Consider the following 12,414-nt stretch of genomic DNA (forward strand, 5'->3'; position numbering starts at 1 on the left):
ACTTATGAAGAAGAGGTCCTGTTGTGCCCCATAGTGCAATGTTCCTTGTTCACCAGAACATGGCACTTCAGAGATGTCTCCTATGTTTGTTGCATGCACACTTCCACTGTGGTTGAGCCACATTTGCCTTCAGTCCAGTCAGCTGCAAAGCCATCTTTCTGGTGAGCAGGGTTCGGCATCTGTACTATTATAGGGCCAGTCTGGGGTGAGTTTGGGCTTGTAGTTGGGTCAGACCAGAGGCTTGCCATCATCCTGTTTGCCAGAACTATGAATTGTGGCCACACCTACCTGCAGACTGCAGAACACTGTCCCTGCATTATTGTCTCCTGAGTGGCTTTTCTTTTTTCTTTCTTTCTTTCTTTTTTTTTTTTTTTTTTTTTTTTTTGAGAATGAGACCAGCTATCAGGCCAGATATCTGTCTTTTTGGGTTGCAGTGACCACTCCCAGCCCCCAATTACAGAGCCCTCTCTTTGTGCTGCCCCCTGTGAAGTTTTTGTTGGTGGGCTGAGCCAGCAGTCACATCACATTTCCCCTCCAGCACATTTCTGGGGCTTCGGTGGAACTGGTGTGTGTAATTATCTTCCCTTCTCACCAGAGCAAGAATCACTTTGGAGTGGTGCTAGCCACTGTCAGGGCTGCTTGCAGAATAAAATGCATCAGGTGTAGCTTTGGAAGGATTGAGGCAGGTTGAACGGGACGGTGTGCAGGAGAATGTGGAGGTAGAGCACACATGTGTTAGCAAGGTAAGTGCCCATCTGCTTGCAGTATGAAACCTGGGCTAAGTAGCAAGTGTTCATGTTGATTCCCACATATGTCTGTGTATCTAGGCTGGGTATAAATGGGGGAATGGTGCCCACCAGCTCTTTTGTTCTTTGAGAAATTTCTTAAAGATTTCTGCCCCTCTAGCACACATTTTGAGATTAGTAAATAAATCTCCAGTTGCTTTTCAAACTGCTACTTATATGCTGTATCTTGGCAGGGGTATGTGTGTGCTGTCTCTTTAAGGGTAGAGACTATTTTCTCTCACCCTCTGACCCTCCTGGGGCTGATACCCCTGATTTTTAAAAGTTCCCAGTGTTAAACTCCAATGACTGTAAAAACTCACAAAGTTGGGGTGCCTGGGTGGCTCACTGGGTTAAAGCCTCTGTCTTTGACTCAGGTCATGATCCCAGGGTCCTGGGATCGAACCCCGCATTGGGCTCTCTGCTCAGCAGGGAGCCCGCTTCCCTTCCTCTCTCTCTGCCTGCCTCTCTGCCTACTTGTGATCTCTGTCAAATAAATAAATCAAATCTTAAAAAAAAAAACCTCACAAAGTTGAGCTCTCTGATTTTCAAAACCAAATGTTATGGGGTCTCATCTTCCCAGAGTAGGTCCTGCATGTCTTGGATGCCTGGTGTGGGACCTGTTCCTCTCCCTTTTCTCTGTTTGTGGTGTCCCTCCAGTCTTTGTGGTTAGTCTCTCAAGTTGGGTTTTTTCCCAACTGGGGCTCCATCCTTTCACCATTTTCTCATGTGGCCTCCTTTCTACAGTTAACTGTAGTGAGTCTATTATGCCAGTCTTCAGATAATTTTCTGGGTTACTTATATTGATGTGGTTGTTATCTAAGAGTATCTGTGTGACAAGGTGAGTTTAGGATCTTCCTAAGCCACTATTTCACAGGGTCCCCAAGAAATCGTTTTCTCTTGACTTATTAAAACAGTTACTTTGTTCATTGTCCTTTGTATTAAATAAAGCTCATCATTCCATGATGGAAGCCATTTTCTAATCTATATTGGAAGATATTTTGTCATTATTCCTTGAAGCAAGAACTATGTGTTCATAGTATCTGTCTGGTTCCTGGTACAGAATAGATGTTCATTTAAATATTTATTGAATGAATTTACTCATCCAGTAATCATATTGCTAATATATCTTATAACTGTGTACAGTGTTAATTTTATTCTTATACCATCATTACCATAAAACATTAAGTGTGAATCTTTTATTTGAGGTTAGAATCTGAACGAACTGATTTCTTCTAAATCATACTGCTGGCATAACTAGAAGAATGTAAATCTCCTGGCTTTGATTTCACTACTTCTACCAATAGCTTTCTTTCTGCCTGAAAAGTACACAAGTTTTCTGTTCCTGCTGCTTGGCTATTTCCATGTGTTCAAAGAGCATTTGTCAAAACCAAACAAAAATAAATTTAAAAAAACACAAAAAAAAAGCAATTAAAAACAGTGACAGGTCAGGGGTGGGAGGTTGGGGGAACAGGTGGTGGGTAATAGGGAGGGCACGTTTTGCATGGAGCACTGGGTGTTGTGCAAAAAGAATGAATACTGTTACGCTGAAAAAATAAATAAAATGGGAAAAAAAATTCAAAAAAAAAAAAAAACAGTGACTAAAGCTCCAATTTTTTTTTTTTACATACTAGCCTTGAGTCTCATAAATCCAAAATAGGTTATTAAATATTTTGGTGGCAAAATTTGTCTGACTCTCCTAAAAACAAGTTACCATATTTAATGTCTGCAAACTACAAAGCAGGTGCAGTGTCAACATAATTACTCAGAGACTGGAACTTTGTAACCATGGAGACATTACCTCACAGTGTTCTAACAGGCAGTGTTGGCCAGATGTGAAGGATATAGTCATAAAGGTATCTGTGCTGGGTTGCCACCTTGTTTCTTGAGCTGCTTCCAGTGAAGGCCACACACCTTCACCTTGATTTGCATAATATGATTAACCAGTACTAGTATTGGCTATGTCAGTGCTTACATACTTACTTTAGAAACCTGGTTCTGGCACCAGCTTGGGAAAAAAATTATTAGATCAGGCAGATGGTTTGAGGTAGTTAGATTAACAGCTGAGGTCACTTGAAAAAAAAAAAAATCTACCTTGAACTTTAACTATATTTATTACTAGTATCATGATTTGTTTCCCCAGGAAAGAAAAGAGAATTTTCTCCTAGCCCAGATGAAAGGCATGCAAGCCAGTCAGAAAACTTCGGTGGCCCTGCAGAGTGAACTTCATGAGCAGGAAGATAAAATGAAGAATCAAACACAGTAAGAATGGCACAAAGGAGAGGAGGATCTGAGATTTAGAGGAAAATGATAGAGTACTTGACCTCTTGTTTCAAAACATCTTATTTTAAGTAGCTATAACTAGAATTGATTCCAGTTGATTCCATTGATTTAGAATATCTTCCAAAATTAATTAACTATAATGTACAACTATTTTCTCAATCACAGTTTTATAAAGTTCAGTCCTTGAGTAATGCAAAAATTCACCTGGACAGATCTCTATCATACAAGACATGGTGGAAATTTCAGAAATTATATCTAACATGTTAAGGCAATTGACAGACAGTTTCTTTAGAACTCCTTTACTAACCTTTGGGACGAAGAATTGCTAGAGAATTGTGGCTTTTGGAAATGCCTGTAAAGACGTTGAATAAAAACTACAACTCCCTCACTACCCCCAAAAAGAAAAACAAAAACAAAAAAATATAAACAAACAAAAAAAACTACAAGTCCTATTTTTACTCCTAGTATGAATCATTTTAGCAATAAAAACATTAGCATGGGTTTTCCAACGTTTTTTTTTTTAAATGACCTTTCGTATTGAATATACCCAATTTAAAGCTAATGTTATTTTGCACCTACATGTCCTATATTTACTGATAAGTTCATTTTTTTTTAAATATTTTATTGATTTGACAGGCAGAAATCACAAGCAGGCAGAGAGGCAGGCAGAGAGAGAGGAGTAAGCAGGCTTCCCGCTGAGCAGAGAGCCCGATGCGGGGCTCGATCCCAGGACCCTGAGATCATGACCTGAGCCGAAGGCAGAGGCTTTAACCCACTGAGCCACCCAGGCGCCCCTGATAAGTTCATTTTTTTAAATATTTGTTCTTAGAGGTCATCTGAGAAGTGATTTTTGTCAGAATTACCAATGTAGCATCTCCCAAAATAACACTGAAATGTGGGAATTGAAATTTTATAACTACCGCTGGTGTAGTACTAATCAATTACAGAGGAAACAAAATGCAAGAAGGAACTTAAAAAATTCCGTATGACAGAGAGCAAGCTAACTAAGCACTAGGCTAAATCTCTCATCTTCCAAAAGGACTCTAATAGGAAAGTGAGTGCAGAGTTTAGACAATAGGCTATATCACATGTGTCTCTTGTGAAATGTCTCACCTCTTTCAGAGGTGTGTACAACCATTAGAAATTTCTTTTTCAGGGGCGCCTGCATGGCTCAGTGGGTTAAGCCTCTGCCTTCAGCTCAGGTCATGATCTCAGGGTCCTGGAATCGAGCCCCGCATCAGGCTCTCTGCTCAGCAGGGAGTCTGCTTCCCCCCCTCTCTCTCTGCCTGCCTCTCTGCCTACTTGTGATCTCTCTTTCCCTCTGTCAAATAAATAAATAAAATCTTTTTAAAAATTCTTATTCAGCCACAAATATAAGAACATTTTGTGGCCCTAAGCCAGATTTCTTTAATCACAACATTTGCAAAGGCTTATTAGGAATCTTCTGTGGAATTAAATTATTTAGAAATGGTATTATTTTACTGGAGGAAGAAAAAAACTCTGGAGCTTTTAAAAAATGAACATGCTGAAAAGATATAGCCAGTTTGTAATGAAACCCAGATGTAAGGAACTTTGAAAAGAAAAGTACATTCTGCTTATGTTAGTGTCAGGCAGAAATCATGTCATATGATCCTGTCTCATGTTAGACAGAAATGAAATATTGTAACTTGACAATCTACCTCTTAGTCTCCTTTCCACAAACTACCACATCCTACTCAAGAGTATATTTTCATTGGTTAGAGGTTGTCTGACAAAGATGAGTGCTTGGGGTGTCAGCAGAATGGCTAATGCTCAAGCTTTATATGTACTGGCCTAGTAGTACAATTTTCAAGCCAATGTCATTTATTTATATTTTTTTTAAAAAATGCCTGAGATGTCTCTGCCCTCTGAGTACATTTAGAGAACTCTGGTTTTGAGTACAAAGCTCTCTCCAGATATAATACTTTTGATGAAGGAATTTACAAACTGTAGAATAAAATTATTATGAATACCTCTTAGTAAACAAAGAGATTAAGACTGACATCACTATGGCAGATTCGGAAACTTCAGGCCCTTGTTCCCTTATAGAAACATTTGGAAAACAAAAACAAACAACAAGCCAGAAGACTTGCTAAAATATCTTTACAGTAACTCTGTAAAATAAAGAACCAAAATAGAAATAAGCCATGGAGGCAAAATTCTTAGCTCTTGACTTACAGAGGATAAGTAAGTGGCCCACAATAATGGGTGCATGAACTGGCCATTTATGCAGTTTTTCAAAAAGCTAGAGGATTTTGGTCCCCAGGACTTTGTTCACAATTCAAGTGTTAAGCACACACATACATACACATACACATAGATTGCTTTAAGGGAGCTAAGTCTCAATGTGACTCATAAAATGGAGTTGTCATAAATCTTTTCATGAGCCAAGCCATGGGAATATTATGTTACTTGTAAAATAATTGTGTTGTAGTTTAGAGGCTTTGTTTAAATGCACACTATTTAACAGATGTTTTTATGTTTTTAAAAAAGAAAGAAAGAAAAACCTGTGTTCATAGTAAGATCTAATTATAAAAATAATGCCTGGAAATTAAGTCTATTTTCTCCCTTTTATATATTCCCCTCAACATACATACACACACACACACACACACACACACACACACGTGCACACATGTACAGACTTATACACATGTATGCTGTATTCAAAGTAATTAATTTTCAGAATATATTTGAAAGTAGACATTAACTAAAATTTTAAAAATATAGGAAAATCAGTTAGCAAGAATTAAAGGAAAACATTTACTAAACAATAATATATTAAGCAGGAATTATAACCATTTTTTTAGTTAATGGAAAGGGAAATATATAATAAGTAATAAAAGTGGTATATAAATGGTTTCTAGAGTCTCAATTTTGAGTAAAAAAAAAATTGTTAGAAACGCTGGAATGGAGTGGAGGAGTAAGGGACCCTATTTCAGCTGGTCCCCTGAATTTAGCTATCTACCAAACCATTCTGAACACCCAAGAAATCAGCCTGAGAGGTAAGAATATATATCTGGATCTCTACAACCAGATAATCTCTGCAGGTTGCAAGGTGTGAAGGATGGAGTCGTGAATCTGCAGGCAGATATCAGAGGATAAACAGAAGGGGGAAGGAGCTGTCATAAGCTGGTGCCTCGAAAGTGGTATAACACTGGAGCACAAGAGCATCCTGCAATGGGAACCAGGCACAAATTTGCAGAGAAGTAGCACCCAGGAAAGGGCTTTAGAGCAGGCCCCAGACAGGATCCAGGAACTGCAGGTGCACACACATGAACCTAGACCACTCACAGTTTTAGAAGCCCAAAAGGCAGAGACAGGCCCCAGCCCTAGGGTTGACCTCTGGGAGATCTGCTGTGGGCACACACCACTGCAGGAGTCTGCCTTTTTTAGCAGCACCTACAGAAACAGAGACTGTGTCTTGGAGGGTTCAGTGAAGAGCAGACTATGATTTGTCTCCTGGACAGAGTTTTGGATGTGACTATCTTTGCTCTGGCTCTCAGAAGAGATGCAAAAAGCCACCAGAGAACAGAAGCACAAAAAAATGGTTTCCACTGAGCCCAACCCCTGGATGGGGGCAGGGCATCTCTGCCAAGTAGGGTTGCCTGAGTAATAGCATGGCAGGCCCTTCCCCCAGAAGACAGAGTGGAAGAACAAGAGGAAGACAGCACTAGGGTCTGCATAAAATGGGTGCATCTTGGGGCGCCTGGGTGACTCAGTGTGTTAAGCCTCTGCCTTCAGCTCAGGTCATGATATCAGGGTCCTGGGATCGAGTCCCGCATTGAGCTCTCTGCTCGGCAGGGAGCCTGCTTCCTCCTCTCTCTCTCTCTGCCTGCCTCTCTGCCTACTTGTGATCTCTCTCTGTCAAGTAAATAAAAAAAATCTTAAAAAAAATGGGTGCATCTTGCTTAGGTTGTGGCTAATACTTTGGACTCTGTGTATTCCCTCAACCACCCCTCCACAGAGTTAGTAAGAGGAGGAAAATCCAACAAAGAAAAAAGAGACTGTGGCCTCTGCTACAGACCAAATGGTTATGGGTATAAGCAAGATGTCAGAGATAGACTTCAGAGTAGCAATTATGAAGTCAATATCTAGGCTTAAGAAAAAATTAGTGACAATATGGAATCTCTAAAGGCAGAAATGAGATCTAATCAAGCCAAACTTTAAAATACTATGAATGAGATGCAGTCTAAATTGTATACCCTGACAGCCAGTGTAATGAGGCAGAAGAATGAATTAGTGAGCTAGAAGATAAGATGATACAAAGGAAGGAAGCAGAGGAGGCCTGGGATAAACAGCTAGAAGAACATGAGAACAGACTTAAAGAGATCAATGATGTCATGAAACATTCCAGTGTCAGAATTATTGGGATCCCTGAGGGGATGGAGACAGAGAAAGGACTAGAAGGCATATTTGAACAAATTGTAGCTAAGAACTTCCCTAATCTGGGGAAGGAAACAAGCATTTGTGTCCAAGAAGCCGTGAGGACCCCTCCTGAGATCAATAAGAACAGAAAAACATCCCAGCATATAAGGAGTAAAACCTGCAAATCTTAGACCCAATGAAGCTATCCTGAGAGCAGCTGGGGGAAGAGATTTCTTACACGTGGAGGGAGGAATATCACAGGGTTGCAGATTAGATAAAATACATGATCCATCCATATGCTGTCTACAAAAGACTCATTTTGAATATAAAGATACTTCCGGTTGAAAGTCAAGGGATAGAGAACACCTTATGCCAATAAACCTCAAAATAAAGCTGGGATAGCAATTCTCATGTCAGAAAAATTAGATTTTAAGCTAAAGACTGTAGTAAAAGATGTAGAGGGACAGTAGATCACAATTAAAGGGTCTGTCCAACAAGATCTAACAATTGTAAGTATCTATTCCCCCAATACGGGAACAGCCAAATACATAAGCCAACTATTAACCAAAATAAGAATCATATTGATAATAATACTTCAATAGTAGGATATCTTAACACTCCACTCTCAGCAATGGAAAAATTCATCTAAGCAGATTAACAAAGAAACAAGAGCTCTGAATGACACATTGGACCAGATGGACCTCATAGATACATAAAGAACATTCCACCCTAAACAACAGAATACTCATTCTTCCCAAATGCACATGGAACTTTCTCTGGAATAGACCATATATTGTGTCACAAATCAGGTCTCAACCAATACCAAAAGACTGAAATTATTCCCCATGTATTTTCAGACCACAGTGCTTTGAAACTGGAACTCAATCATAAGAAAAAAATTGGAAGGAATTCAAACACTTGGAAGTTAAAGACCATCCTGCTGAAGAATGTTTGGGTCAACCAGGACATTAAAAAAGAACTTAAACAATTCGTGGAAACCAATTAGAATGAAAACACTTGATCCAATACCTACGGGATACTGGAAAGGCAGTCCTAAGGGAGAAATACATAGCCATCCAAGCCTCACTCAAAAAAGTAGAAAAATCGGGGCACCTGGGTGACTCGGTCATTGAGAGTCTGCCTTCAGCTTGTGTCATGATCCCAGGGTCTTGGGATCGAGTCCCACATCAGGCTCCCTGCTCTGCGGGAACCCTGCTTCTCCTCCCACTTCCCCTGCTTGTATTCCCTCTCTTGCTGTGTCTCTGTCAAATAAATAAAATCTTAAAAAAAAAAAAAAACACTGCCTTTAAAAACAAAAAGGTAGAATAATCCAGAATGCACAAGCTAACCTTACACCTAAAGGACTTGGAGAAAGAATAGCAAATAAAACCTAAACCAAGCAGGAGAAGAGAAATAATAAAGATTAGAGCAGAGAGCAATGAAATACAAATCAGAAAAACAGTAGAGCAGATCAATGAAACTCGAAGCTGCTTCTTTGAATTAATAAGATTGATAAACTTCTGGAAAGACTTACTAAAAAGAGAAGAGAAATGATCCAAATTAATAAAATCATAAATGAAAGGGGAAAGATCATGACTAACACCAAGGAAATAGAAACAATTATTAGAAATTATTATCAGCAACTATATGCCAACAAATTAAGCAACCTGGAAGAAATAGATTCCTTTCTGGAAACTTATAAACTACCAAGACTGAAACAGGAAGAAATAGACAATCTGAATAGGCCAATAAAGAATAATGAAATTGAAGCAGGAAAAAAACCCAAAAAACAAAACAAAACAAAAACCCTCCCTAAAAACAAGAGTCCAGGGCCAGAAGGCTTCCCAGGGGAACTCTCAAATATTTAAGAAAGAAAGAATACCTATTTTTCTGAAGCTTTTTCAAAAGATAGAAACAGAAGGAAAACTTCCAAACTCATTCTATGAGGCCAGCATTACCGTGATTCCAAAACCAGGCAAAGACACCATAAAAAGGAGAATTACAGACGAATATCCCTGATGATGGGATGGGTACAAAATAATAAGATCCTAGCCGATAGAATCCAACAGTACATTAAAAGGATTATCCACCACGACTAGGTGGGATTTGTTTCTGGGATACAAGGGTGGTTCAACGTTCATAAATCAATCAACATGATAGAGCACATTAAAAAAAAAAGACAAGAACCATCTGATCCTCTCAATTGATGCAGAAAAAGCATTTGACAAAATACTGCATCCTTTATTGATTAAAACTCTTTAGAGTATAGGGATAAAGGGAATATACCTCAATTTCATAAGATACTTTATGCGGAAAACCAAAAGACTCTACTCCAAAATTACTAGAACTCATACAGCAATTCAGTAATGTGACAGGATACAAAATCAATGCACAGAAAGCAGTTGCTTTTCTATACACTAACAATGTAACTATAGAAAGAAAAATTAAGGCATCAATTTCATTTATAATAGGACCAAAACCCATAAGATATCCTGGAATAAATCTAACCAAAAAGGTAAAGGATCTGTACTCTAGAACTTTTTTTTTTTTTAGTACTCTAGAACTTTTTATGAAAGAAATTGAGGAAGACACAAAAAGATGGGAAAATATTCCATGCTCATGGACTGGAAGAATAAACATTGCTAAAATGTCTATGCTTCCCAGAGAAATCTACACTTTCAAAGCAATCCCGATCAAAATACCATCAACATTTTTCACAGAGCTGGAACAAACAATCCTAAAATTTGTATGGAACCAGAAAAGACCCCAAATAGCCAGGGGAATGTTGAAAAAGAAAACCAAAGTTGGGGGCATCACAATGCTTGACTTCAAGCTATATTACAAAGCTGTGATCATCAAGACAGCATGGTACTGGCACAAAAACAGACACAGAACAATGGGATGGAATAGAGAGCCCAGAAATCAACGCTTGACTCTATGGTCAACTAATCTTTGACAAAGAAGGAAAGAATATCCAATGAAAAAAAAGTCTTTTCAATAATGGGTGCTGGGAAAATTGAACAGTCACAGGCAGAGAAATGATAATGGACCATCCACTTACACCATACACAAAGATAAATGCAAAATGGATGAAAGACCTCAATGTGAGACAGGAATCCATCAAAATCCTAGAGGAGAACATAGGCAGTAACTTCTTTGACCTCTGCCACAGCAACTTCTTTCATGACACGTTTCCAAAAGCAAGGGAAACAAAAGCAAAAATGAACTTTTGGTACTTCATCAAGATAAAAAGCTTCTGCCACAGCAAAGGAAATAGTCAACAAAACAAAGGGGCAACCCACGAAGTGGGAGGAGATATTCACAAATGACATTACAGATAAAGGGTTGGTATCCAAGATCTATAAAGAACTTGTCAAACTCAATACCCAAAAAACAAATAATCCAGTTAAAAAATGGACAGAAGGTATGAACAGATTCTTGTCCAAAGAAGACATCCAAATGGCCAACAGACACATGAGAAAATGTTCTGTGTCACTTTTCATCAGGGAAATTCAAATCAAAACCACAATGAGATACCAGTTCACACCAGTTAGAATTGCTAAAATTAACAAGGCAGGAAACAACAAATGTTAGTGAGATATGGAAAAAGGGGAACTTTCTTACACTGTTGGTGGGAATGCAAACCGGTACAGCCACTCTGGAAAACAGTATCAAGCTTCCCCAGGAAATTAAAAATAGAGCTACCCTATGGCCCAGAAATTGCACTACTGAGCATTTACCCCAAACATACAGATGTAGTGAAAAGAAGGGGCACCTGCACCCCAACATTCATAGCAGCAATGTCCAAATAGCCAAACTGTGGAAGAAGCCAAGATGTCCTTCACTGGATGAATGAATAAAGAAGATGTGGTTCATATATACAATGAAGTTATACTCAGTCATTAGAAGGGATGAATACCCACCATTTGTATCGACATGAATGGAACCGGAGGAGATTATGCTAAGTGAAATAAGTCAATTATCATATGATTTCACTCATATGAGGAACTTAAGGAATAGCATGGAGGCACTAGGGGAAGGAAGGGAAAACTGAAGTGGGGGGAGTCAGAGGGGGAGAAGAACCATGAGAGACTATGGACCTCAGGAAACAATCTGAGGGTTTCAGAGGGGAGGAGTTTGGGGGGAGGAGGTAATAGGGTGATGGGTATTAAGGAGGGCAATGTGTTATAATGAGCACTGGGTGTCATACGTGAATAATGAATCATTGAACACTACATCAAAAACTAATGATGTACTCTATGGTGACTAACAAGCATTTTAAAAAAACATGAATGAAATGATTGGTAGCATTTTGTGATTTTTTTTGGTAAAATTTTTGGTTGGTAGCATTTTGGTGATTTTTGTTTTCTTCTTTCTACTTCTGCACTTTTTCAAAATCATTTACAGCAACAATTGACCGATATTTATTTTTTATTTTTATTTTTTAAATAAGGATTTTTTTAATTTCCTTGAAAGAGAGTACAAGAGAAAACAGAGGGAGAGGGAGCACAGAAGGAGAGGCAGACTACCCCTGAGTGGGCTTCAGTGTGGAACTCAATCCCAAGACCCCAAGATCATGACATGAGCTGAAGGCAGATACTTAATCAGCTGAGACTCCCAGGCACCCTGAGTTAAAAGAGTAAATAAAAGCATTTCTTAACATTCATGCATCTTATTTAGATTGTTAAAACTACAACTATACGATGTCCTTATGCTTATGTAGATACATAATACTTTGAAAAGCAGAACTCTAGGTAATAATCATAGTTCATGATTCTTATGTTCATGTCTATTCATTTTTAGTTTCTCACTTTACTTATTGTACTAATTTTTGTACACAGAAGAAAAGATACCCAAGACAGTCTCCTAATGACACAGCGATCTTTAGCACATTTTTTTTCGACAGCAAATTCAGATACAACGCTATCATTTCCATGGTCATTATCCTATGAAATGCCTCTTG

The 12,414-nt window shown here is 38.6% G+C and overlaps 1 protein-coding gene across 3 annotated transcripts in view; it reads left to right on the plus strand.

Annotated features, from left to right (window-relative positions):
- Nucleotides 1-12,414, plus strand: part of LMNTD1 (lamin tail domain containing 1) — a 451,801-nt gene that overhangs the window by 399,599 nt on the left and 39,788 nt on the right. Inside the window, exon 1 of one of the 3 annotated variants that reach the window (XM_046012616.1) lies at nucleotides 2,962-3,044. The exons of the other annotated variants lie outside the window; for them this stretch is intronic. The gene's annotated coding sequence lies outside the window, so the exon portion shown is untranslated. Of the gene's footprint in view, nucleotides 1-2,961; nucleotides 3,045-12,414 lie in introns of those variants that run through there. 3 annotated transcript variants of the gene reach the window in all.

The sequence above is a fragment of the Meles meles genome, chromosome 7, assembly GCF_922984935.1.
Source record: "Meles meles chromosome 7, mMelMel3.1 paternal haplotype, whole genome shotgun sequence".
NCBI lineage: Eukaryota > Metazoa > Chordata > Mammalia > Carnivora > Mustelidae > Meles > Meles meles.